At 37.8% G+C, this 24,128-nt stretch overlaps 1 protein-coding gene and 1 long non-coding RNA gene across 4 annotated transcripts in view; one reads left to right on the top strand and one right to left on the bottom strand.

The window, feature by feature from the left end:
• The window catches only part of SOX5 (SRY-box transcription factor 5), a 753,263-nt gene that overhangs the window by 691,177 nt on the left and 37,958 nt on the right, over window positions 1-24,128 (bottom strand). The gene's annotated exons all lie outside the window — the stretch shown is intronic.
• Window positions 8,904-23,530, top strand: LOC105738894. The gene is made up of 5 exons (XR_001114748.1): window positions 8,904-8,956; window positions 12,769-12,977; window positions 13,301-13,408; window positions 16,140-16,196; window positions 23,387-23,530. It is a non-coding gene; the product is annotated as an uncharacterized LOC105738894 (long non-coding RNA).

The raw sequence follows: 24,128 nt of genomic DNA, 5'->3' as shown, positions 1-24,128 counted from the left end.
CCATATTAATAAAGGGAAAAATCATACAATATCTCTATAGATGCTGAAAAGCATCTGACAAAATCCAACACCCTGCTTTAAAACCATCAAAACATTTAACAAACTAGCAATAGAAGGAAACTTCCTCAACCTAGTAAAGACCATCTTGGAAAAATCTACAACTATAATACTTAATGGCAAAACAATAACCGTTTTCTCCTTAAAATAAGGAACAAGAATGTTTGCTCATACCACTTTTATTCAACATTTTATTAGAGATTTCATACAGGTTCACTAAATAAGAAACAGAAAGAAAAGGCATCCCGGCTGGAAAGAAAGAAGTATGATTATCGCTATTTGTAGATAACGTTATTATTTTTACTTAGAAAATCTTAAGGAAGTAATTAAAAAACTATAAGAGCCAAAGAACAAGTTCAGTAAGGTTGCAGGATAGTTGATCAGTATATAAAAATCAATTGTATTTCTACACACTAGTAATGAACATTCTGAAAATGATATCAAGGAAACAATTCCATTTATAATAGCATGGAAAGAATAAAATACTTCGGTATAAATTTAACATTAGAAGTGTAAGGCTTGTGAATCACAAACTATAAACATCTTTGAAAAAAATTAAAGAATATCTAAAAAATGAAAAGACAACCCACATTCATGGATGAGAAAACTTGATATTCTTAAAATGATAATACTCCCCAATTAATCTACAGATTGAACATAATTCTTATCAAAATCCCAGTTGGCTTTTTTACAGGAACTGTCAAGCTGATCCTAAAATTCATATGGACATACAAAAAGTCCAAAATAGCTAAAACGATCCTGAAAGGAAAAAGAAAAAGTTAGGGGATGTATCTTTCTCAACTTCAAAATTTATGACAAAGCTACAGTAATTAAGACATTAGTGCCAGGTGCGGTGGCTCACGCCTGTAATCCCAGCACTTTGGGAGGCCGAGGTCGGGGGATCACAGGGTCAGGGATCAAGACCATCCTGGCTAATACGGTGAAATACCGTCTCTACTAAAAACACAAAAAATTAGCCGGGCGTGGTGGCAGGTGCCTGTAGTCCCAGCAACTTGGGAGGCTGAGGCAGGAGAATGGCATGAACCCGGGAGGCGGAGCTTGCAGTGAGCCGAGATAGTGCCACTGCACTCCAGCCTGGGCGACAGAGCAAGACTCTGTCTCAAAAAAAAAAAAAAAGACATCAGTGGTACTGGTATAAGGATACACATATAGATCTAATTTCACAGAATTGAGAGTACAGAAATAAACCGATACATTTGCAGCTAGTTGATTTTTGATAAGGTTGTCCAGACAAGTCAATGGAAGGAAGAATAGTTGTCATACAGGTATTAATATATTTTTTAAAATCTGGTCTTTGTCCCTGGTTCCTGGCATAGAGTTTCAGAAATTCTTGAAATTCCCTGAGTCATAGATGTGCCTTTGTTATGCTAATGAGGTGGCACAGGGTTGTTGCCACAGATATCCTACAGGATGGGGGAGGTTGTCAAAAGAATAAAAAATCCCGGCGGGACGCGGTGGCTCAGGCCCGTAATCCCAGCACTTTGGGAGGCCGAGGCGGATGGATCACAAGGTCAGGAGATCGAGACCATCCTGGCTAACACGGTGAAACCCCATGTCTACTAAAAATACAAAAAATTAGCCGGGCGTGGTGGCGGGCGCCTGTAGTCCCAGCTACTCGGGAGCCTGGGGCAGGAGAATGGCGTGAACCCGGGAGGCGGAGCTTGCAGTGAGCCGAGGTCCTGCCACTGCACTCCAGCCTGGGTGACAGAGTGTGATCCCGCCTCAAAAAAAAAAAAAAAAAAAAAATCCTATGTAATTAGAGTGATGACATTTCCAGTCCCCTCCTACCTCTGGGGAAAGAAGAAGATCTGAAGATTGAGTTCAGTTACATGGCCAATTACAGGCTTAGCTTATGTAATAAATACCTTGAATAAAAACTCTGAACATGAGCCTGGGTGTGGTGCCTCATGCCTGTAATCCCAGCACTTTGGGAGACCAAGAAGGAGGGCGGATACCTTGAGGTTCAGGAGTTTAAGACCAGCCTGGCCAACATGGCAAAACCCCATCTCTACCAAAAATACAAAAATTAGCTGGGCATGGTGGTGCATGCCTATAATCCCAGCTACTCGGGAGGCTGAGGCAGGAGAATCACTTTAAGCTGGGCAGCAGAGGTTGCATGAGCCGAGATCACACCACTGCACTCCGGCCTGAGCAACAGAGCAAGATTCCATCTTAAAAAACAAAAAAAACTACAAACATGAGGCTTGAATTGCACCCAGGATAGTGAACATACTGATGTACCAGGAGGGTGTTGCAACCAACTCCATGAAGACAGAAACTTGTGCTCCAGATTATTCCAGACATATCCTGTGTACCCCTTTATCCAGCTATTCATTTAAATCCTTTATAATAAAATGGCAATTGTTAAGTATAGCACTTTTTGTGAGATAGGTAAGTTGTTCTAGTGAACTATCAAACCTTAAAGGGGTTCTTAGGAACTCCCAGTTTTGTAGCCAATTCTGCCAAGCAGAAGTAAGGGTAGCTTGGGGACCCCACTTGCAGTTGACCTTTGAAGTAAGGACAGTCTTGTTGAGGACCTTGTCCTTGAGTTTGTAGGAGCTGATGTTAACTGTGAATAGTTAGCGTCAGATTGAATTGAACTACAAGACACCCAGCTGATGTAAGAGAATTAGCATTAGAACGTAATACAATCTTCAACAAATTATTCTGGGATAACAAAATATCCACATGCAAAAGAATTAGACTGGACCCTTATCTCATATATAAATAAGAATTAACCCAAAATGGATGACATATACCTACACGTAGAAACTAAACTATAAAAGTCTTAGAAGAAAATGTTCATTCATGACCTTGGGTTTGGCAATGGGTTGTCAGACACAATACCAATAGATATGTCAAGCAACAAAAGAAATAAACAGATAAATTGGACGTGAAAATTAAAAATATTTGTGCTTCTAAGGACACTATCAAGAAAGTGAAAAGACAACCTACAGAATGGGAGAAAATATTTGCAAATGATACACTTGACCAGGGACTGACTTATATCCAGAATGTATAAAGAACTCTTAGAACTCTATAATGAAAAGTCAAATAACTAATTTAAAAATGAGCAAAAGATCTGATAGACATTTCACTAGAGAAGATGTACAAAGAAGATGCGCAATATCATTAGCCATTAAAGAAATGTAAACCAAAGCCACAATGACATGCCACTATATATCCACTAGGATGGCTATAAAAACAAAATAGATCATTACAAGCGCTGGTGAGGCTATAGAGATGTGGAAACGCTCATAGATTGCTGGTGGAAATATGAAATGTTGCAGCTGCTACAGAAAGTGGTTTGCAATTCCTAGAAGTTTACAAATAGAGTTACCAAAATGACCCAGCCATTCTAATTCTAAGTGTATACCCAAGAGAAATAAAAACCTATGTCCGGCCGGGCACGGTGGCTCACGCTTGTAATTCTAGCACTTTGGGAGGCCGAGGCGGGCGGATCACGAGGTCAGGAGATCGAGACCACGGTGAAACCCCGTCTCTACTAAAAATACAAAAAATTAGCCGGGCGTGGTGGCGGGCGCCTGTAGTCTCAGCTACCCGGAGAGGCTGAGGCAGGAGAATGGCGTGAACCCGGGAGGCAGAGCTTGCAGTGAGCCGAGATTGCGCCACTGCACTCCAGCCTGGGCGACAGAGCGAGACTCCGTCTCAAAAAAAAAAAAAAAACCTATGTCCACACAAAAATGTGTATACATATGTTCATAGCAGCATTATTTATAATGGTCAAAAGGTACCAATAATTTAAATGTTTTTTTAACTAGCTGACAAATGAATAAACAAAATTTGGTACATCCATTATAGTGAAATATTATTCAGCCTTAAAAAGGAATACAATACATATTACAACACAGATGAATCTTAAAAACATTTTATCAACTGAAAGAAGTCAGTAAGAAAAGACCATATATTGTATAATTCTAAGTATAAGAAATGTCCAAAATAGGCATATCTATAGAGACAGAGAGCAGATCAATGGCTACCTAGAGTTATGGGAGAACACTTGAGGAGTAATGGAGAGTAAAAATGAGTGCAAAGCTTCTTTCTGTCAGATGGAAATATTCTAAAATTAGGTAGTGGTGACACTGAATAATCCATGAACTTACTAAAAAACATTGACATGAACACTTTGAATGAATGAATTGTATGGTACATAAATTATAACTCAACGAACAAGTCTTAAAAATTACCTACTATGAAACAAAAACACATTAACTTAGTCTCATTATCATTTTTTTTAAAAGTACACACATCTACCTTGAAAAATCTAACAATGTTAAGATAATACAAAATAAATGTAGATTACTCCCTGATACATAACATTAATGGCATACCATGGCTAAAAACTAATAATAAAATGTGTAATAGGAAGATGTTCTACTTTTAAATTAGTCTTCAGAGATTAGTCTTTCAACAGTACTCAAGTATTGTAATACAATCCAAGTGTCACTGTCTCTTTTCAGGGCTTAGACTGTAGAAATATTTTTTAACTCAAAGTATGGCAACATTTAGAATACAATTTGTTAATAGTTGGAAATCATAGACATTCTAGAATTTTGTAAAACCATAGAGATTTTTGAATTATCAATTTGAGAATGACTGTTATAAAAGAAAATTTTAGCTGCCAAACCAAAATAGATAAATACATGAGAAAACATCTGCTTTAAAAACATCAAATTTTGAAAGACGGGGAATAAGAAGGGGATCATTAATAGGGTTCAAAAATACAGTTAGAAAGAATAAGATCTAGTGTTTGGTAGCACAATAGGGTGACTGCAGCTCACAATAATTTATTATATGTTTCATGATAACTAAAGTGGTGGAATTGAAATGTCCCTAACACAAAGAAATGATAATTGCTTGAGTTGATGGATATCCCAATGACCCTGATGTGATTATTACACATTGTGTGCTCAAATAAACAAATCACATGCGCCTTAAAAACATATGCAACTATTTTGTCTCCATAGTAATTAAAACTTCTAAAAACATCAAATTTCAGCGACATAAAATTGAAGTTCCCCACTTCTATCTATTTAACCTTTAATTTTAATATGAATGCAGTTAATGAAATACTGAAGAGGCTACATATCCTAAGGGAATCACATTTATCCAATTTCATGATCATAAGAGTTATATGATTAAACAGCCTCAATTCCAGTTATACCACCTAAGTGTCTAACCTCTCTGTTTAGTTAAAACATATCTTACTATTCAAGTGTATTTTCTGCTACTGAAATTTAAATAAGGCTCCAATCCCTGCTCTAAAGTGTATATGCACATTGCTTTGAGTTAAATTGGGGATTTGTTGAACAGAAACCATCCAACCATTCATCTGTTCATTTACTCAACAAAAAGTTCTTGAACACTTATTATAAGATATTGCATATAAGATAAGGCAGAATGGAGAGATAAAAATAACATGTAGTTTGGGATCACACAGATGTAAGCTTGAGTTCAGGCCTCAACTTATTATAGGTGGTAAAACCTTTCTGAGCCTTAGTTTCCTCATGTTTAAAGTGATGATTAATTGAACTAATGTGCTTACAAAACTCGGTAATTAATGTTAATATCTTTTTTTTCCTGCCTATTTGAAAGTTAAGTAGATTAATCAGACAAGAATTCTGTGTGTTAGGAGGTAACAGCAGATATTGTAATGTGTATAAATAAATAATATGAAAAATTACAAGGTAGAAATTTCCAGTGATAAAATGAGTGAGATGATTTATACTAGATATAGAATATAGTATCATCATTATCATCAAGTAGATATAGCACTTATACAGTTAACCACTGAGATAAATAATTATCAAATAACATGAACTTTCTGCCAAAACATTAATGTTCCAAAGTATGAACTTTGGGAAATAATCAGAGGATTTGTACTTTATATAACCAATGATGTGCACATTCATACATAATATAAAAATGATTCAAAGTATAAATATGCAATGTTACAGTGCTAATTCAGAATTACAGGAATTTTTCACTTTCTTCTTTTGCTAAACTATATTTTCTAAATATTTCTCCAATAAATTTCATAACTTTCCTAATAATAAAAGGGCTATTAAATAAAGTAACAAAACATACATAGGTTATATGTTATTATTTAAATGGGGCAAAAAAAAAGTTTTCTAAAGGTTCTAAGTTGGCACCTAGTCCCTTCATACCCAGTCTTCCACCACAGCACACAGATCTCTACTGGGGCACCCCATTCAACTGGAAGTATCTAATTGCATCCCTGCTAGAACTTTTTCTAGCATTCTGCCTGCTCTTAAGAATAGAAAAGCAACATTTTGAACAGCAGTGCTCATCATATAAACATGAAGTTTCCTCCAAACAATATTGAATAACCAAATTCATAGTCAGAAAACTATCATTATCTTTGGATTTATATCACATTTTACTCCACTTCCTATGTAGTAGCCAAAAGTCTGAAGAAAACATGTATTGACTTATTGTGTTTCGTGTTAGACACCTTATCTACACTGGTTTTTGATTTCACAACTACCCCATGAAGTGCCCATGGTTAACTCCACTTAACAAATGAGGATACTGGGTTGGACTTAGTTGTCTGTGGTCACATGTGACAGAGCTGAGATTTTAACTCAGGATGGCCTGATGTCAAAATCCATTTTCTTCCCAATATATCACATAACCTCTTCAAAATATGCCTGTGTATCAATTTCCCATTTTGTTTTCAAGTGTTTGCCAATGCATTAAATCAGGTAATTGTTACTAACATGGAAATGAGCTAGTCAAATTATAGTGAAAAAAATACAAGACATGAAGGCCTCCTCCACTCCATCCATCACTCCTCCTTCTTCCTTTCCTTTCTTTCCTATATAGCACTTGCCATCTCTGAAATTAATTTGTTTTATAACCATGCCTATTTTGTTCGTCGGTTTACCTCCAGCACTTAAAACAGAGCCTGACTTCAAATAAGAGTTTAATAAATACTTAGTAGATGAATATATTCATGAGAACACATGTAAATTCTTTTTACTAGTTAAGTGTCTCTTGACAAATCTACTAGCCTCTTTCAGCTTTTAAATCTCCATTTCTTAATGCAATACTACCTCAGGTTGTTATAAGTTTAAATTTATTCACTCAAAAACTGCCCACTGAGCACCTACTACATGACAGATACTATTCTAAGCAACGTGATCACAGCAGGGAACAAAACGGACAAAAATCTCTCATGCAGCTTACAGTCTGGTAAGTAAAGAAAGACAAGAATTCAACACAATGTATTAAATAGCAATAAGAGCTTTGGAGACAAAAACAGTTTGTAGATAAGAATCTGAGAGCAGGATCTGCAATTTTAAGCAGGGTGACTAGAAAAGAAGATATATGAGTAAGGAGGTGAGGGACATGTAAACTGGGGAAAGAACTTTTCATACAGAGTAAATAGCATGATGGCATACTGTATTTTCAGAATGGCTGCAACGGAGCGAGTGAATGCAAGAGTAATAGGAAGTGAGGTCAGATAAGCCAGGGGGAAGGCAAGGGTTGTGTAAGGCCTTGTAGGCCATAGTTAGGATACTGGCTTTTGTTCTTAGAAAAATTAAAAGCCAATATGGAGGTTTGAGCATAAGTGGAAAATCAGGTGACTTAGGTTTTAATTGGTTCAATATTTCTCAATGAGGTTGTTATTGGCATTCTGAGTGGACAGCTCCTCTTTGTCCCCCCTGCCACCAAGCACATGGCAGGCCATTTAGTGTCTCTAAACTGGGCCCATGAAATGCCAGTAGAACTGCCCTGGTCTTTCGACCACCAAAAAATGTCCCTATTTATTTCCAGGGCTATGTTAAGAATAGGCTTAAAGTAGGTCAGGGTAGAGTCTATTTTAACATTCCAGGCAACAGTTTATATTATCTTGGGCCGAAGTAGCAGTGGTGAATGTGGAATTTTTTTTCTGCACGGAAGTTTTGCCAGTGGACCGGACAGGGGTATGAGTGAAAGCTAGGAGTCAAGGATGACTCCCACATGCTTAAAATGAGCAAATAGAAGGATGGAATTACTATTTGCTGAAATTGTGAAGACTGAATGTGGGTGGAGCAGATTTCATGGAAAAAGCAGGCGTTCATCAAGGCACGTTACAAACCACCATGTAAAAGCAGATATATCTAGGTTTTATCCAATAATTTTGCGAAATGAGGGAATGAGAACTAGTTCTGAACTGAAGGATTTTGTTAGAGCATGTTTTGGGAGGGGATAGGATTAATAGAAATAAACATTAAATAAATAAGTGCATAAATGATTACTGATAACTAATTGTAATATATTAGCTCTTCAAAGCAATAAGATTATGCTAAGAAACATTAAAAAAATATATAGCCCAAAGGATTGAATCTAATTGTGGGATTTCAAACAATACATGGTATGGTGGTAGGCAGGCTTTTAACATTGTTAAAATCATACTGTGCCCATATTGCTTGGAATAGACACCCTACAGCGAGACTAAGGCTGAACCTTGGGAAAACAGTGGGTGATACAACTGTCCAGCACCCCATACTGACTAAGCATCACCACTTTCAACACTGCAGAGTCAACTGGTCAATATATGTGACCTTTTCTCTATTCATGGGTAATTCGAGGATTTCAAATGAAAAGCCATGTCCAGATATTATTTAGATGTTTCTTCATGTGTAGAGTTGAGACCTCCTTCCAGACAGACGAAATTATTTGAATGAACACGATAAACTGATACAAACACATAATTTAGAGTTGCTACGGGGAAGTGGCTGATTGCATCACTGTTAGAACATTTTCCAGCATTCTGCCTGCTCCTAAGAATAGGAAAGCAGCATTCTGAACAGCAACGCTCATCATATAAACATGAGGTTTCCTCCAAAAGGTATTGAATAACCAAAATCAAAGAGTCAGAAAATATGCATTATCTTTGGATTTACATCACATTCATGAACACTGTATTTCAAGATTTCTTATTAATATTCTCCATGATTAGATACAAGTGAGGTGTTTACATTCCAAAAGAAGTCCCAGGCCTGGTGCAGTGGCTCACACCTGTAATCCCAGCACTTTGTGAGTCCAAGGCAGGAGGATTGCTTGAGGCCAGCATTTTGAGACCAGCCTGAGCAATGTAGCAAGGCCATCTTTATACTGAAAAATTTTAAAATTAACCAGGCATGTTGGCATGTGCCTGTAGTCCCAGCTACTCTGGAGGCTGAGGTGGGAGGACTGCTTGAGCCCCGGAGGTTGAGGCTGCAGTGAGCTATGATCACACCACTGCACTCTAGCTCAGGCAATAGAGTGAGACCCTATCTCAAAAAAAATAAAATAAAATAAAAAACATAGACACACGAATGAGTTTTGCTTCCATTAGAAAATGTCATCACGTTTCAGACTGACTCGACCTATTGTTAGAGATGCTTTTTCTGTGACACTAGTGGAAGAGAACTGGATGCAAGTCTTCAGGCAGGTGGCATCTCCAATCACCAGTTAGCTAAAGAACTTAGAAGCGTTATGCAAAGGTGGTCGCTTGAACTAAAGTGGAAAGGAAAGAGATCAAGAAGCAGCAGTGGTAGACAGATGCCCCACTGGCTTCACATTGTTGTTTCACTGGAAGGACATAGTGTGTCATAACGAATTACCATTAATTTGAGCCAGCAGTACTGTTAGATTGAGCCCGGCAACCCAGGATGACAAACAGTGCCTGCAAGATCATCTAATGAGGGACAAGGCTGCTTCAGTCGTGCCGCTTCACTCAATTAGTGGACAAGGCTTTTAATGCTGCTCTGCACAACTAAAGTAATTTTGATTACTTAGAGCTAAGTCTCCATTTAGAATGTTTCGGAAGCTGACACAGGTTTTTTGTTTTTTTGTTTTTTTGTTTTGCCTTTTTAAATATAAATTATCTAGAGAGCATTTGAATGGTAATAAGCTATTTGAAAGCCAATCACATTATTCCTTATTTTTGCTTAAGTAATACTGAAATATATTTTTTTAAAGTTCAAAATGATAGAATTTACTCTAGCAAATGAAATGTAAATAAGATAGCAAATGATTAAGAATATTCTGAGGGGGTGTGTGTGTGTGTGTGTGGGTGTGTGTGTGTGGGTGTGTGTGTGTATGCAGGCACTATGTGTGTCTCTCTGTGCCAGAATTACAGTTGGTGAATTTCACTTCATCAGCCAACATTATCAGGAGGGTTGCATATTTATTCTATATATCCACATTTTAAAAAAATTCCAGATCTTGCCTTCTTTGGCTGGGAGCATTTATATCTCATAGCTTTTGATATAGGGAACTGATGTTTCTACTTCATTATTTTTTTCACTATGTCACTGCATGAGCACTGATAGGTGCAATGGTATGACTTATTTAATATTGTGATCATTGATTTATCTCATAACTAAAACCTTATCCACACAGAGGCTACTTAGGCTGAATAAATTCCTTCCATTCTCTTTAGAAACACAGGGTGCTCACTCTCTCCTTACACAGCATTCTCCCATCTTCTAGCTTTTTTCTATTCAGTGTGTTGAATTCTCAGACTGCCTCCCCTGGGTGAAATTTTGCTTATTTAATTATAAGGTCATTGGATAAAAGAATTACTCAAGTGCTAGACACACAGTAGGTATCCATACATTTTGGTTATATCGAACACAAATTCTACCCAGATAAAAAGTATAAACCTCACTGTGACACGAACATACCCCCTGCTTTCTTTCCTTCACTCAGGTGGAAGGGAATGTCAGGACCAAAATCTGAGAACATGAATCTCTAGTTATACCTAACCCATCACCAAAATCAGCTTGCCTACCAGTAATTTTTTTTAAAAGCTCAGTGCTTAAAGGAGGTCCAATACAAGCAATTTTTCAATTATTCACACAGTCACATCTTTGTTTTATAAAAGCACTATAACAACCCAACAAATAAAGTCATTTAGGGCAGAAAATTAGAAAAAGCTTTGAAACTTTAAAAGTTTTGGGCTGTAGGAAAAGCCATTTAGTTGAGTAAATTAACAATTATCAAAGGTTTTTTTTTCCCCCGCTTAGAGTTATTTCGTTTTCTTAAAATAATTTTAACAATGGCTAATTTCTTGTCTCCAAAATAGTTAACTCCAAAAGCACATGTTACACACTCAGGAGAGCTGGTTACACATTAGTAGAAAACTGTACATCATTGTCATTGTTGATATTGTAAATAAAAATTAAAGGGGAAAGACAATACGGTTCATTAGGAAGCAAGTAATATTTCCTATAATGGTGTTATATCTTTAATGATTATAATGACTTACAAACTGGCAAATAATTTGCACAGATTCTATATCCCCTCTTCCCAGAATATATAAGAAATCACATCACTGACTCAAATTATAATTGTAAAAGTAGAAAAAATGATTAATAGTTCCATTTATTCTCCTCTCTCGCCAAAAGGGGTGGCAGGAGAAAGGGAGAAGGAATTCCTGTCAGTTGCAGGAATCAAAGAAACGTAAAGTTTAATTAAGTATTAAATATAGTGGGATAGTACCAGTAATATGTACAAGTCAGTAGGAATCAATCTCTTAAGTGCTTCCCCCTTCACTTCTCTTTGTTCTTTAGAAGAGTATTGGCCTGAAGTACCAGTAACAATGATTACCATTTGGCTTTCCATCCAAGTTAATATCTAACATCTCAGATATGTTCTCATCTTCGATCAAAATTTACTTTTAAAACATATATAATATTCACATGGTTAAAAAAAAACTATGTAAGATAACTCTGAACTCACTTCCATCCCCATCCCTTTTATTCATTCACACCCACACAATATACATTATTATTTTCTTGATTAAGGCTTATACTTCCTGTATTTTTGCAGAAACAAGCAAACGTATGTATTTATTCTTACATGCCCTTCTTTGTTAGGCAAAAGACAGCATTCCATATATACTTTTGAAGTTTTCTTTAAAATTTCCACCTAACAATTTTTCTTGGAAATGTCTCCATATTAGTGCATAGAGATCTTCCTCATTATTTTATTTATTTATTCGTTTGTTTATTTATTTATTTATTTTGAGACAGAGTCTCTATCCCCCAGGCTGGAGTGCAATGGTGCGATCTCGGCTCACTGCAACCTCTTTCTCCCGGGTTCAAGCAATTCTCCTGCCTCAACCTCTGGAGTAGCTGGGATTACAGGCACCCGCCACCATACCCAGCTAATTTTTGTATTTTTGGTAGAGCTGGGGTTTCATCATGTTGGCCAGACTGGTCTTGAACTCCTGACCTCAGATGATCCACCTGCCTTGGCCTCCCAAAGTGCTAGGATTACAGGCGTGAGTCACCACACCTGGACTGTACAAATACTTCTGTAGCAAGAAACAACTCTTAACTGTCTTTAAATTTAGAACTCATATTAGCGGTTTCAAAACAGTGATTGAATGAATGAACGAATAAATAAATCTACTGGATCCAACAGCAGTCTGACACAAGAGCTTGGGGATAGCTTTCAGCAAATATAAGCCTGATTTAGAGTTCTGAAGGCAGGCAGGTGTATTTAGCAACAGCTTTTTCCTACTCTTCGGAAAATGAGGCAGCCTGGAGATGAGGTAAAGACCACCTTTCCTGCAGTTCCTATGTAATGGACGGGGTGCATCCTGGTTTGTGGCTTGAGGCTGCTGTGTGTCCAAGTAACACATTCATTCTGTTGTTGTAACCCTTACAGGAATGATGACTAATGCTTTGAGGAGCAAGCCCAGAAAAACCCGCCAGTACCAAGAGGGTGTCCTCAACAAGCACCTGGGGCACTTATTATTCTAACTGAAGGGACCAGAGCTTCCCCAGGAAGGGAAGAGGAGAGAAATGAAGACCGTCTGTGTTCATGTTTGCCAAAAACAAAAGGCTGAGAAATCTCTGAGAGACTCTACATGGGAAGTGAAATTTACCTTTTCTAAGACCATTGTTGATTTTCCCTTTACCCTTGAAGTGGACTGAAATATCACTAATGGTCAGAGGAAAGCTCAGCGGTTCTATTAAAGAATGTGAAATAGGTTAACGCTTCTGCACCAAGATTTGATTGACTGTTAATACCAGGTTTTAAAATTCACTTGTAACATTTATAATACAAATACCTGATTCACCTGCATTCTTTTGGTGGGGGGTGGTGAGGGAACCTGGGGTGTGAATGGCCTCCTAAGCAGCAAAATCACTGCTAATATCAGCGTTTTGCTGTCTCATCATCTAATTATCACATACAGGGCACTAATCGAAGCACCTCATTTAAAGTGGGAAAAGCTTTGCTAAGGGCAGATGATTCAGCACGGTATCCTTCGATGAGTACTGTCATCTCAAATCATTTTTAAGAAGTAGGTGTTGTGTAACTAATAAGTAAAATGAAAGCATAGAGTTTACTAATAAGTTACATGTTCCATTTTTTAAAGTGTCTGTAGTCACGATCATCCATTTTCCCCAAAACTGCCCTGTCACATAATAATATGCATACATACAAAACTTATTTCATGTTTAAAAGGCATCCCAGAGAGATGAGATGTGGATGGGTGTGAAGAGTGGATCTGGGGAACCGAATGGGTGCAGATGTCTCCACTGACAAAGAGAAAGGCATATGGCTTCCTTCCTCCCTGGTGTGCCCGGGTCTCAGAGAGAGCTCTAGATTTCCCTGTGATAAGCTTCTGCTTTCGAGCTCCACTGGGAAGATATTTTGTATGCCACAGAAAACCAAGATGTTTGCATTCCCACCAATCCAGGGATAAAGCATTTTCCTCATACAGACACAAAACATACAGTATATGAATGTTTAATGGAGGCTAAAACTGGGAGAGGAACAGAAAACAAGAACAGAGCAGGTTAAAAAAATATCTGGTTTCTCTCTATCAAAATACTAATTAAAATTCATGTTCATGGGGATGATTATACATATGTTTTTGAACTAAAAGTCTAACCTGGCACTATTTTTTGGCCTTATTTTTGTGACAACATTTTTGTCCATATGGCATGAAGTGAATCATTTTACATCTTTTTTTAAGCTCTATGTGTTTTTCTTGTTGTCTATTCCCTCTTCTCCCACCACACACACACTGGCAGCCGCTACCAAGTTACCAAATGCCAACTCAACCCTGCAAGCTGGCTGCATGGAGCTATATAGTACTGGCATCTTCCTTTCTTTGCAGAAATATTCTGTGTGTGTGCGCGTGTGTGTGTCTGTCTCTCTCACACATGCATGCATGCACACACCCCACATACATACCATTGAAGCACCCTGAATATTTCTCCTTCATTTCCACGCTAATCTTTCAACTCCTCGGGATTCTGCCCAGCTTCCAGTGTGTGTGCGGCACTGGCTGCTGGCCTGCTGCAGAAGACCACACCAGCTTATTTGGTGCCTCTCACCCCTGGCCTTCCTTCTCCATGGCATTCTGACAATTAGTGGTTCACTTAAGAACTGCGATAAATTAATGGTTAATCGAGCCCACATAATTAGTTCAGTCACAACAAAGTGCAAGGCCCATGATTGTCCAGTGGTTCTCCCCCAACCCCAATCTCCCGTTTTAAAAATTACAACAATCCATATCCCCACTTTTGCAGACAGGAGAACGCTCCTTATCTGTGGTGCAGCCACACCGCCTGACCGCTTGGGTTGTGGACGGCACACGTTTTGTACACGGGCTGCCTCCACCAGGATCAGGCACTGCTGAGTTTGTGTGGAAGAGCAGCAACTCCACCTAACAAATGTAACTTTGACAACAGTAAAACAACCTAATAGCTTAGCATGCCAGGGGGCTAATGTGGCGGGCCATTTACTGCTGCACTAAATAGCCCCGGTTTGATTCTCATTGCCAAGTGTCGAACTGAGAATTGCAAGGCAGGAGTAGCTCCTAATTCATGAGATAAAGGGGGTCATTGCTCATAGAGCTGGGGAAACTGTAGAAGCATAAGAAAAAAAAAATAAACAAGGCATTCCCTTTTCAAAGGCCATCAAAACCTGGGCTAACCATGGTCGGGAAAAGCAGAGGCTGATTTCTTGGCACTCATATGCTAACTTCTAACTTTGGGTAAATGTGCTTTGTTTTGCAATGTTCATCTGGAAAGAGACTGGAAGAGGAAGGGATCCTAATATTGAATCATGTCATTTATTATTTGTAAATCACTTTGACACCCTTGGAACAAAAGCAACAACACAAGAACAAAGTATATAATTCAGCCTTGGCTGTAAAATGAGCCACTGACATGTCCCTGCCAGCTATTCCGCCTTGTGTGCCCTGAAAAAGTTGCTATGGATGGTTGTGACCCGGCTAATAGGCTGGGCAGGAAAAAGACCGCCAGCAATAAAAGGGAGAACAAAATTCTTGTTAATATTGCCACATCTGATAATATTGTCTTTCTTTTTCCTTTTTATTTTTATTCCCGGCAGTTATAAAGAGTTCTAAGTTCAAACTGCCCTCAATGGTCATCATAAGGTTATGTGGACAAAACAGTTCCCCTATCTTGTTTTTTAATAGAAAAGAGAAATCATCAAAAATTTCAAATGAGATCCCTAAAATGGGACATCTTTCTTTCCTGAACATTAGCCCTAAAACAACTGATTTCTCTAATTCCTGCCATCACTCAGATTGGCCTTGAATTACCTCCCAATAGGCCTCCCATGTGCTTCTAGATGAGAGTGTGTAATGGGGGATCTGTTAATTAACTAGAAGCAAAGTTGCACGGTGGGGATCAAACACTGGATACGTCCTAAAACTCCCACAGAGAAGATGAAATGCAGCGCAAACTTTAAAGACTTCCCGTCATTAGCTGAGACCTTGCTGCTCCTGGCCCAGACCCCTCCTGTTTCTGAGAACAATGAGGACAATGATGGCAGAAATGAAATAGTGCAGCCAGGAACAAAGGAACTAGCTATTTACCGGTAGAAAAAGAAAAAAGCTGGGGGAGGGGGAGAAAAACGGAGAACTTTCTTTTTCTGTGGTTCCTGTCTACTTTTAATTAATTTACGACTGCCAGGGAATTGCACAGAGAGCACACCCAAGCGCATCGAACCCCAGCTCAGTGTTAATCTATGTAACATCTTCTGTTTACTCCCAGGAAAAGTGCAACCCGCTGGAGAAAGAGAGGGACTCCGAGGAAGGAGAGAGAGAAGAGGTTGGAATGAAAGAAAATGGACAAACTGTCAGGCTGAACTTTCACACTTAAGATCAGGTTTCAAACTAGAAGACGATAAAAACAAAGGAAAACAAAGCCAACACCATCCCAGGAGTAACATACCCTTTTTAGATCACTGTAAAATGCAAGAACCATGCCCTGACACAAAGCTCAAATTTTGCAATTTTCAGAGGTTTCCTGGTAACTTTCACATAAATGTACATAAGTATCATGTCAATAGCAAAAGCACATAGTCATGATATTGACTTCTTATTCTTCCCTGCTTCTTGACAAGATAAATCTAAAAAATGGCACTGAAAATTGAGAGAACAGCTGAATAACAAAACCTGACTAGTAAAAAACTTGGTCCTCATTTTGCATTCCCTGTTTTTGCAGAATTCAAATCGGGAGCTTTTCCGTTATCTAAATCACAGGTTTCAATAGGATTAAGAGAAGAAATAAGAGAACCAGCAAGGTGCCCAGAAAGGCAGCTCTGACCTTTGTTACTTCATGTCGAAGCTCTTACTCTGAGATGGACCAGTAGACGAAGAGAGCCATTATTCAGAGGAGCTGCTCTTGCTCTTCAAATTTCAGTTAATATGACCACATTAGAATTACTTTATTTTTAAACTTCAGTAACAAGGCTCTCTTTCCTGTTTTCAACTCACATGTTTAGAATAATCAGTGGAAACTCTGCAAATGGATGAAACAAGCAAATCCCCCAGGACCGTTTTGTGACTGATTTTCTTACTTCTCACCTATCTAATATGAAGGGTTTAGATTTTGCTAAGCTCAGTCATAAACTCAACTCTAGGGGGAAAAAGTCTTAAGCACATGGTTCAACCAACTGAAAATGCTATACAATCAAAAGGAAGTATAGGCTAGAGGTTTACCGTTAACTGCTTGTACATTCTAACCAGTATTAAAGATTAACTTTAATCTTTAATTAAAATGAAGTGAAAGATACACTGTGGGTTACTGAGAAACTTATCTAATGTCTCTACACATATATTCACAAAGAGTAAGGGATTCCTCACCACGTTTTGTGATTGATACGACTATGCCGGTTACCAATGCTGATATGGCAGAATGGCATAAAAGAGTAGGAATGAAAGGGCCCACAGTTATATTTCTTCCACCTAAAAACTAACTGTGTGTCTTCGAAAGCATTATGTACTCCACTTGGTCTCAGTTTCCTTGAGGATGATAATTCTCCTGATCACTTCATAGGGCTGTTTTGAGTGTTGAATGATATATATCAAAGTATTTTTTAAAAATCCATTTACTTTCAGTTTGACTGTCCTGAACTGTTCCTAGAACAGTGCTGGATCCAAAACAAAAGGTATTCAGAAACTAGGAATCTACTTCAGGGTTACCAATTTCTTTGTGATTTTATAATTATCTTCAAACTTTCTGAACAAATTTGTAACTCAATCTAGGAACAATCACTTTCTAAAATCCACTTCAGATCATTCCATCTTGCCTTTCATTCACTTGTGTTTTTTCTTTTTTTTCCCGGTCCACCCACCATGGTATCTTGTGAGCAGGCTTATAATATTTTCTCCAAAGACAGTAATGGCTTACCTATTTTTTACTTCATCAATTTTCATCTTCCTGTTTATGCAACATTCTATTCATACAATATTCTCTAAAATTCTTAATATACTTTGCTAACCTTTCAGAGCTTCTGAAACATGGGGATAACTCCAGAAATTTCCTTACATTTAACAAGAGTTCTATAGGTAGCAGGAAAATCAAAATAACAAAGAACAATGACAGAGCCACACTTATGGCTGTAAGGATGTAAGAATGATTTCTTGACACAAAGAGAAGCGTACTAATACTTAATACTTTCAGGATTCAATTAACCAACAATAAGAAAGTAACTCTATTCCTGAGACAGGGAAGAATCCTTCAAGGGAATAACCCTCATCATTAGATCACAGTTGCTAGAGACATGCCCCAGGACAGGAAGGCAGGCCAAATAAGGCTGATTTCTGGCCTAAGAATGACTTCAGATGAGTGAAACCTCCTGATTAAATGAATAATTCTATTGGTTAGATATCTTGGCAAGGGAAAAACGTATGTAACCTGGCTTTCATGGCCACTGCAATAGCTTTGAGAAGTACCTGCATACCACTCGCTGTGTTGGTATTCTGTCCGGCCTATGTAGTGTTCACATTTTTTAAAAAGTATTTTCCACTATTTAGAAATTGAGCCATTCTGTACAATATCCATATTTCTGACACTTAAAAAAAAACCTTGGACAATCTGTCAATGCTATGCCCACCCTTCCATATGGCAGCAATCTACTGGTATTAAATGGAAGCCACCATGTGATAGAGACACATAGCCCTTGGGTTCATCCCAGTCCTCACCAGTCAGTCTGGCTCCTGTGTAAGTTGAGTTGTTGACACCTGAAGTTTTTGAGTAGGCTTTAGGGGATTGAAGTAGTAAAATATTCAGAAACTGTTCTCAGAGCATAGATTTCACAGCTGTTCCCTCTTACGCCTAACTTCATGATGAAAGACAAAAATGTGAAAACCAATAGAAAATACAAGATAATAATCACACAAAGGAAATGAGAAAATGGATAATGTTTAAATAAATGCATGAAAAATAGCATAAGGGTTAAAAACTTTAGAGAACATCATAACCAATTAATAATATGAATAACAATGAAAATATAAAAAGCACACCAAGAAAAGTTAATCAATACAAATTACAAAATTGTAGATGATTATGAAGACAAAACAAATATAAAGAAAAATTAATAAGCAGAAAGTATGCCACAGAAACCATAGCTTAATACAATGAACTAAAGTTATGTTAAGGAAACAGAGGCACAACTACAGAATTGAGGATCAAAGAATAATTGTGAAAATGTAGAAAAGGGAAAAAGTTAAATTTAAGTGGCAAGTCAGACTTCAAAGTTGCACATACCTTTGTGTAAGCAAACTTCAAGTTAGCTTTGGACAATCTACCCACACAGTTGTCTTTCTAAATGAGGGTTTTCTAGAAGACAACACTTAGTTGGTAAGGTTTGCGGGTTCTCTGAATTTGGGACATTCAAAATAAGACTGCAGTGAATGGAATTGTCAACGTTGCTGTTTGTCCCTACTGGGATATGATGCAGCCAGCAAAAGGAACACCTACGTGCATATTTGGCATTAAGTAAGCAGACAGGTTTTTTAAGAGATCCCAGGAAAGAACAAGCTGGATAATAGAATCATTTGTCTTCAGCATGCTCGAGGATGAACAGATCAAAGATCGGAACTTGTACCATGACTTTTATCTAGGAAAATGTACTCAAAATAATAAAGGAAAGGCATAACTTGCTTTCCAAACTGTCAAGAACAATCTTTAGGGAAACTTTGTTTCATGAGCTCTTGGTTCATATCCAATTTGGGCTGTCCGAATCTACACACGGAATCTGAGGCCAACTTCCTCATACTTCCTATTGTGCTAGGGCAGTTTCTGCCTACTGTTCTATAATGTGTGCTTGGGAAAAGAAAGATAATTTTAGTATCAGTTGAAAGGGTCATGCCAGAGGACCTATAATATTTCACTGCATAATTGAGAAGGCAAATATTTTGCAAAATCATATTTGATCATTTATTTTTTCAGTGTCACAAGAATCTAAAGGATTCTGTGTGCCAGAATTTCTGAAATTACTGACATTTACCATATAAACAACACAATTTTTAAAAAATTTCAATCAGTAGAATGTAAAGCTTCCTAAAATACATCACATATTTACCTATCATGTTAAAGATAGAGGGCTAAAGATAACAATCTTTGTCACCAAGCCTGGAGTGCAGTGGCACAATCTCAGCTCACTGCAAACTCCACCTCTCAGATTCAAACAATTCTCCTGCCTCAGCCTCCCGAGTAGCTGGGATTACAGGTGTGCACTACCACGCCTGGCTAATTTTTGTATTTTTAGTAGAGACAGGGTTTCACCATGTTGGCCAGGCTGGTCTCGAATTCCTGACCTCTGGTGATCCATCCATCTCAGCGTCCCAAAGTGCTGGAATTACCAAAGTGCTGGTGAGCCACCACGCCGGCCAAAATAACACCTTTTGATGGCTTACAGTTATGCTAAGAAATATCACAATTATATTTTGAAGGACTCTTAATGTTTATAGAGCTGTTAAATGCTACAGTGATGGTTCTCAGTAGGGGTCAATTTTGCCCCTGCCCAGGGGACCTTTAGCAAAGTCTGGAGACAATTTTGTTTGTCGCAAGTGAGGTGGGGTGCCAGTAGCATCTGGTGGGCACAAGCCAAGATTGCTGCTAAACATCCTGAAACACACAGGTCAACTTCTTCCCCATAACAATTATCTAACCCAAATGTCAACAGTGCTGAAGATGACAGAACCCTGAGCTACAATAAACTGGATCAGCCTATTACGCCTGCAGTATTTGCGTGGGATTTTTGTTTTGTTTTGCTTTTTAAAATCTCCTCTGTACTGTCTCACACTAAAAAGACTTCAGGATGGCCCTTCATCTTTCTGATTTGCTACATTATTCTGCTGTGGCTTGGAAAACATTTTTTTCAAGCTTCAGACAATTATATAGCCTATGAAAGATGGCATTAGAGCTATCTTATGAGTAAAGCTTAGCAGCTCAGAGGCATAGAGTAATAAAATAATTTAATATTTTCTAAGCTTATTTTGGTTCATATCTATTCAATTAGTAGAGGCAAATAAAATAATTTAGTATTTTCTAAGCTTATTTTTGGTTCATATCTATTCCAATTACTAGAGGTCACCGGACTTCAAATATGTGAAGGAAAGTTTCTGGTTTATTCAAAACTAAAGAACCAACTAACAAATGAAAACTCATAAAACAAAATAACAGAAACCCTACATTAATTTGTACTCTACTAATATGACTAATAATATCTTGAAAAAGGTTGAGCTAAAATGTGCCTTCTACTCTGAGTGATTATCATAGCCAAATTCATATCATAGATAAGACCCAGAAGAAGGGCAAAATGTTTATCTTCTTAAGAAAGTATCCTTTATTATATGTACTTAATTTTTTTATGAATTTCATTATAACTAGTGATTTTATATGTTAATGATACTTAAGTCTCATCTATATCTAATTTTCCATAGTCAACTTTAGCTAGTTTATGCTTTTGAGACTAATACAATTAAAAATTTTTTTAAAATAAAGCTACTTATATTCAAGACTTTCCTTTTAATTAGTCAAAAGTCGGGAAATTGTAACTAATAGACAACTTTGCATGATCCATTCTGGGAGTAATAAAGAAGTAATGGGCTGGGCGTACTGGCTCACGCCTGTAATCCCAGCACTTTGGGAGGCCTAGGCGGGCGGATCACAAGGTCAGGAAATCAAGACAATCCTGGTTAACACAGTGAAACCCCGCCTCTAATAAAAAAAAAAAAAAAAAACACAAAAAAATTAGCCCGGTGTGGTGGCGGGCACCTGTAGTCCCAGCTACTCGGGAGGCTGAGGCAGGAGAATGGCGTGAACCCGGGAGGCAGTGCTTGCAGAGAGCCTAGATCGCACCACTGCACTCCAGCCTGGGCGACAGAGTGAGACTCTGTCTCAAAAAATAAATAAATAAAATAAAGAAGTAACAGTGATGAATCAGGCGAAAGAACTTGTGTTGTTCTTCTCATATCTGTTAGTCTATGTAGCTAGCACTGAAAGGTGTTGCTTGATGTTCTAATCCAATACATTCATCATCAGACTACACATTAAATTCATTAACTTAATGATACAGAGTTGCCACCTGTAAATTTGAGAAACTGTGAAGATGAAATTTAGAATTTCCATAGGAAAAAGTTTTCAATTCCAGATTGTTGCAAGCTAGCATGGAAGAAATTGGCCAGGAAGCACAAACAGCTAAATTCTGATTCACTACAACTGCCACCACAAAGGCCAGTCTTGGGCTGACTGATGTACACAGGACTATTTGGTTACAGTTTCCTTATCTTCTAATGAAAGACTCTGAAATGCAGTTGTGGAAACCAGGGAAAGATTATAAGCAAGAAGCAGAGTTGAATTCAAATTTGCAAAGCACTTGGTTGGCAATAAGACACCAATTCTTTGTTGAATTGAATTCAATGCTTGTTTCGAGTTGTTCAGCCTTTAACCATAGAGACTCTAGCCTATATTTCTGCAATGATTCACGCTAGAGAGGCTTGAGTGCATGAGTGCAGGTGAAAGTAATAAACACATGGGGACACTGGGTGAAAGGTCAATGCCAGCCCCTCAAAAATAGGTCAGTATCTACAACTCAAAAAAAAAAATGTAGATCTGGAACGCTCTGTGAATCCTCTAGAAGCCTAAAACAGGGCATCAGTTGGGAAAAGATTAAGAAACTTTGCCACGGTCTTTTGATCATTAAAATTATACATGTCTACTAGAAAATGAGAAGCTGCCAAGAAATTGATAATTTTTGATGTAACAACTCCCAGAATACAACTCCCAGCAGCTTATGTGTGTTCTGAATTTACCATGTTAGTGGGTATGAATAAATGTTATTGGGCATACATAAATTTCAGGCCCCTACTGGAAGTCAGGGAAGCTAAACCATTTGATTGGTATCTTAAGAAGGATCCCAAAGAAGGATGCCTTAATACTTCCTGAGACAGAGTTCCCCAGAGATGCCCTGAGTCCTGCCCTTCCAAGCTTTGGGGCACTAGGATACTCCAATATCCTACAACTTTTTGAAAAATACCTGGCTAGTTCATTGTCATATGGAACCAAATGAACCTTAGTTGATTAATTGAACTTTAATTGGTCAATATGAAAGTCATTAATAATGTAAGCTTTATTCATGTATGTAATTATTGGATACTAATAATAACCATTCTAAAAACCAGAAGTTAAAGTATAATTGTAATTTTCTTCAAAAGTTTAATTTGTTATTTCCTTCAATCTAACCTAAAATGTGAATAAACTCCAAGCCTGAAAGTCGTAAGACTTTTTTTTTTCATAAGCAACCTGATAAGGGAAAAGGTAACAATTATGAAACATTTGAACTAGTCAAGTTGTATTTTTGTAAACATACATAATGAACTTATTTTGTTTGCTATTAATAATATACTATTTTATTACTTATTTCATATGTACTATCTTGTTTACATATATAGCCTATGGAAGTCATTATGGATTGACTTTGCCTGATATTTCCAGTGAATTCTCCATAGCATCAAACACAAATGATGATCTCCTAGGACAGTGGCAGCTTCCGAGAACGCACAGGAAAGTGACCAGGGAAAGAATGATTCCATCTCCAGGAATCCCTGGTGCTCTTCAGAGCCCAGACAGGCCCCTGCTGGGCCATGGTAACTGAGAAACTGAGAAGCAGATACAGTGGTCCCTATGTTGGCAACCTCAGCTGAAGAGGAACAGCTCTGTCTATAATCAAGGTACCAAGAATAAAGAGCAAGTGCAAATTATTTATTTTCTTACTTTTAGACTCCTTCTAGGGTAACAAAGAAAGAATTTTGTATAATAAAGGGCCATGACACAACTACATAAATTTCCGAGAAAACAAAGTTGCTGAAAGAAGGGATTACAGATGAAGACCCTTTAAGAGTAAAATAGAACATCTTTTCTCTCCATGGTGGATAGCAGAGAGGCAGAGAGAGAGAGAGGGAAGGAAGTAAAAAGGAAGAGGAGGCAGAAATAAGACTTATCTATAGGGAGCCATGCTCTGCACTAGGCACTTCACAAGAGTAGTTTTTTGAGTTTTTTGTTGTTGTTGTTTGTTTGTTTATTGCCCAGGCTGAAATACAGTGGCATGACCTCAGGTCACCGTAGCCTCAACCTCCCAGGCTCAGGTGATCCTCCCACCTCAACCTCTAGAGTAGCTGGGACTAAAAGCACATGCAACCAATGTCCAGCTTATTTTTTGTTGTATTTTTTTCAGAGATGGGGTTTTGCCAT

The sequence above is a fragment of the Nomascus leucogenys genome, chromosome 23, assembly GCF_006542625.1.
Source record: "Nomascus leucogenys isolate Asia chromosome 23, Asia_NLE_v1, whole genome shotgun sequence".
In the NCBI taxonomy this organism is placed as follows: domain Eukaryota; kingdom Metazoa; phylum Chordata; class Mammalia; order Primates; family Hylobatidae; genus Nomascus; species Nomascus leucogenys.
This window is presented reverse-complemented; position numbering and strand designations above follow the sequence as displayed.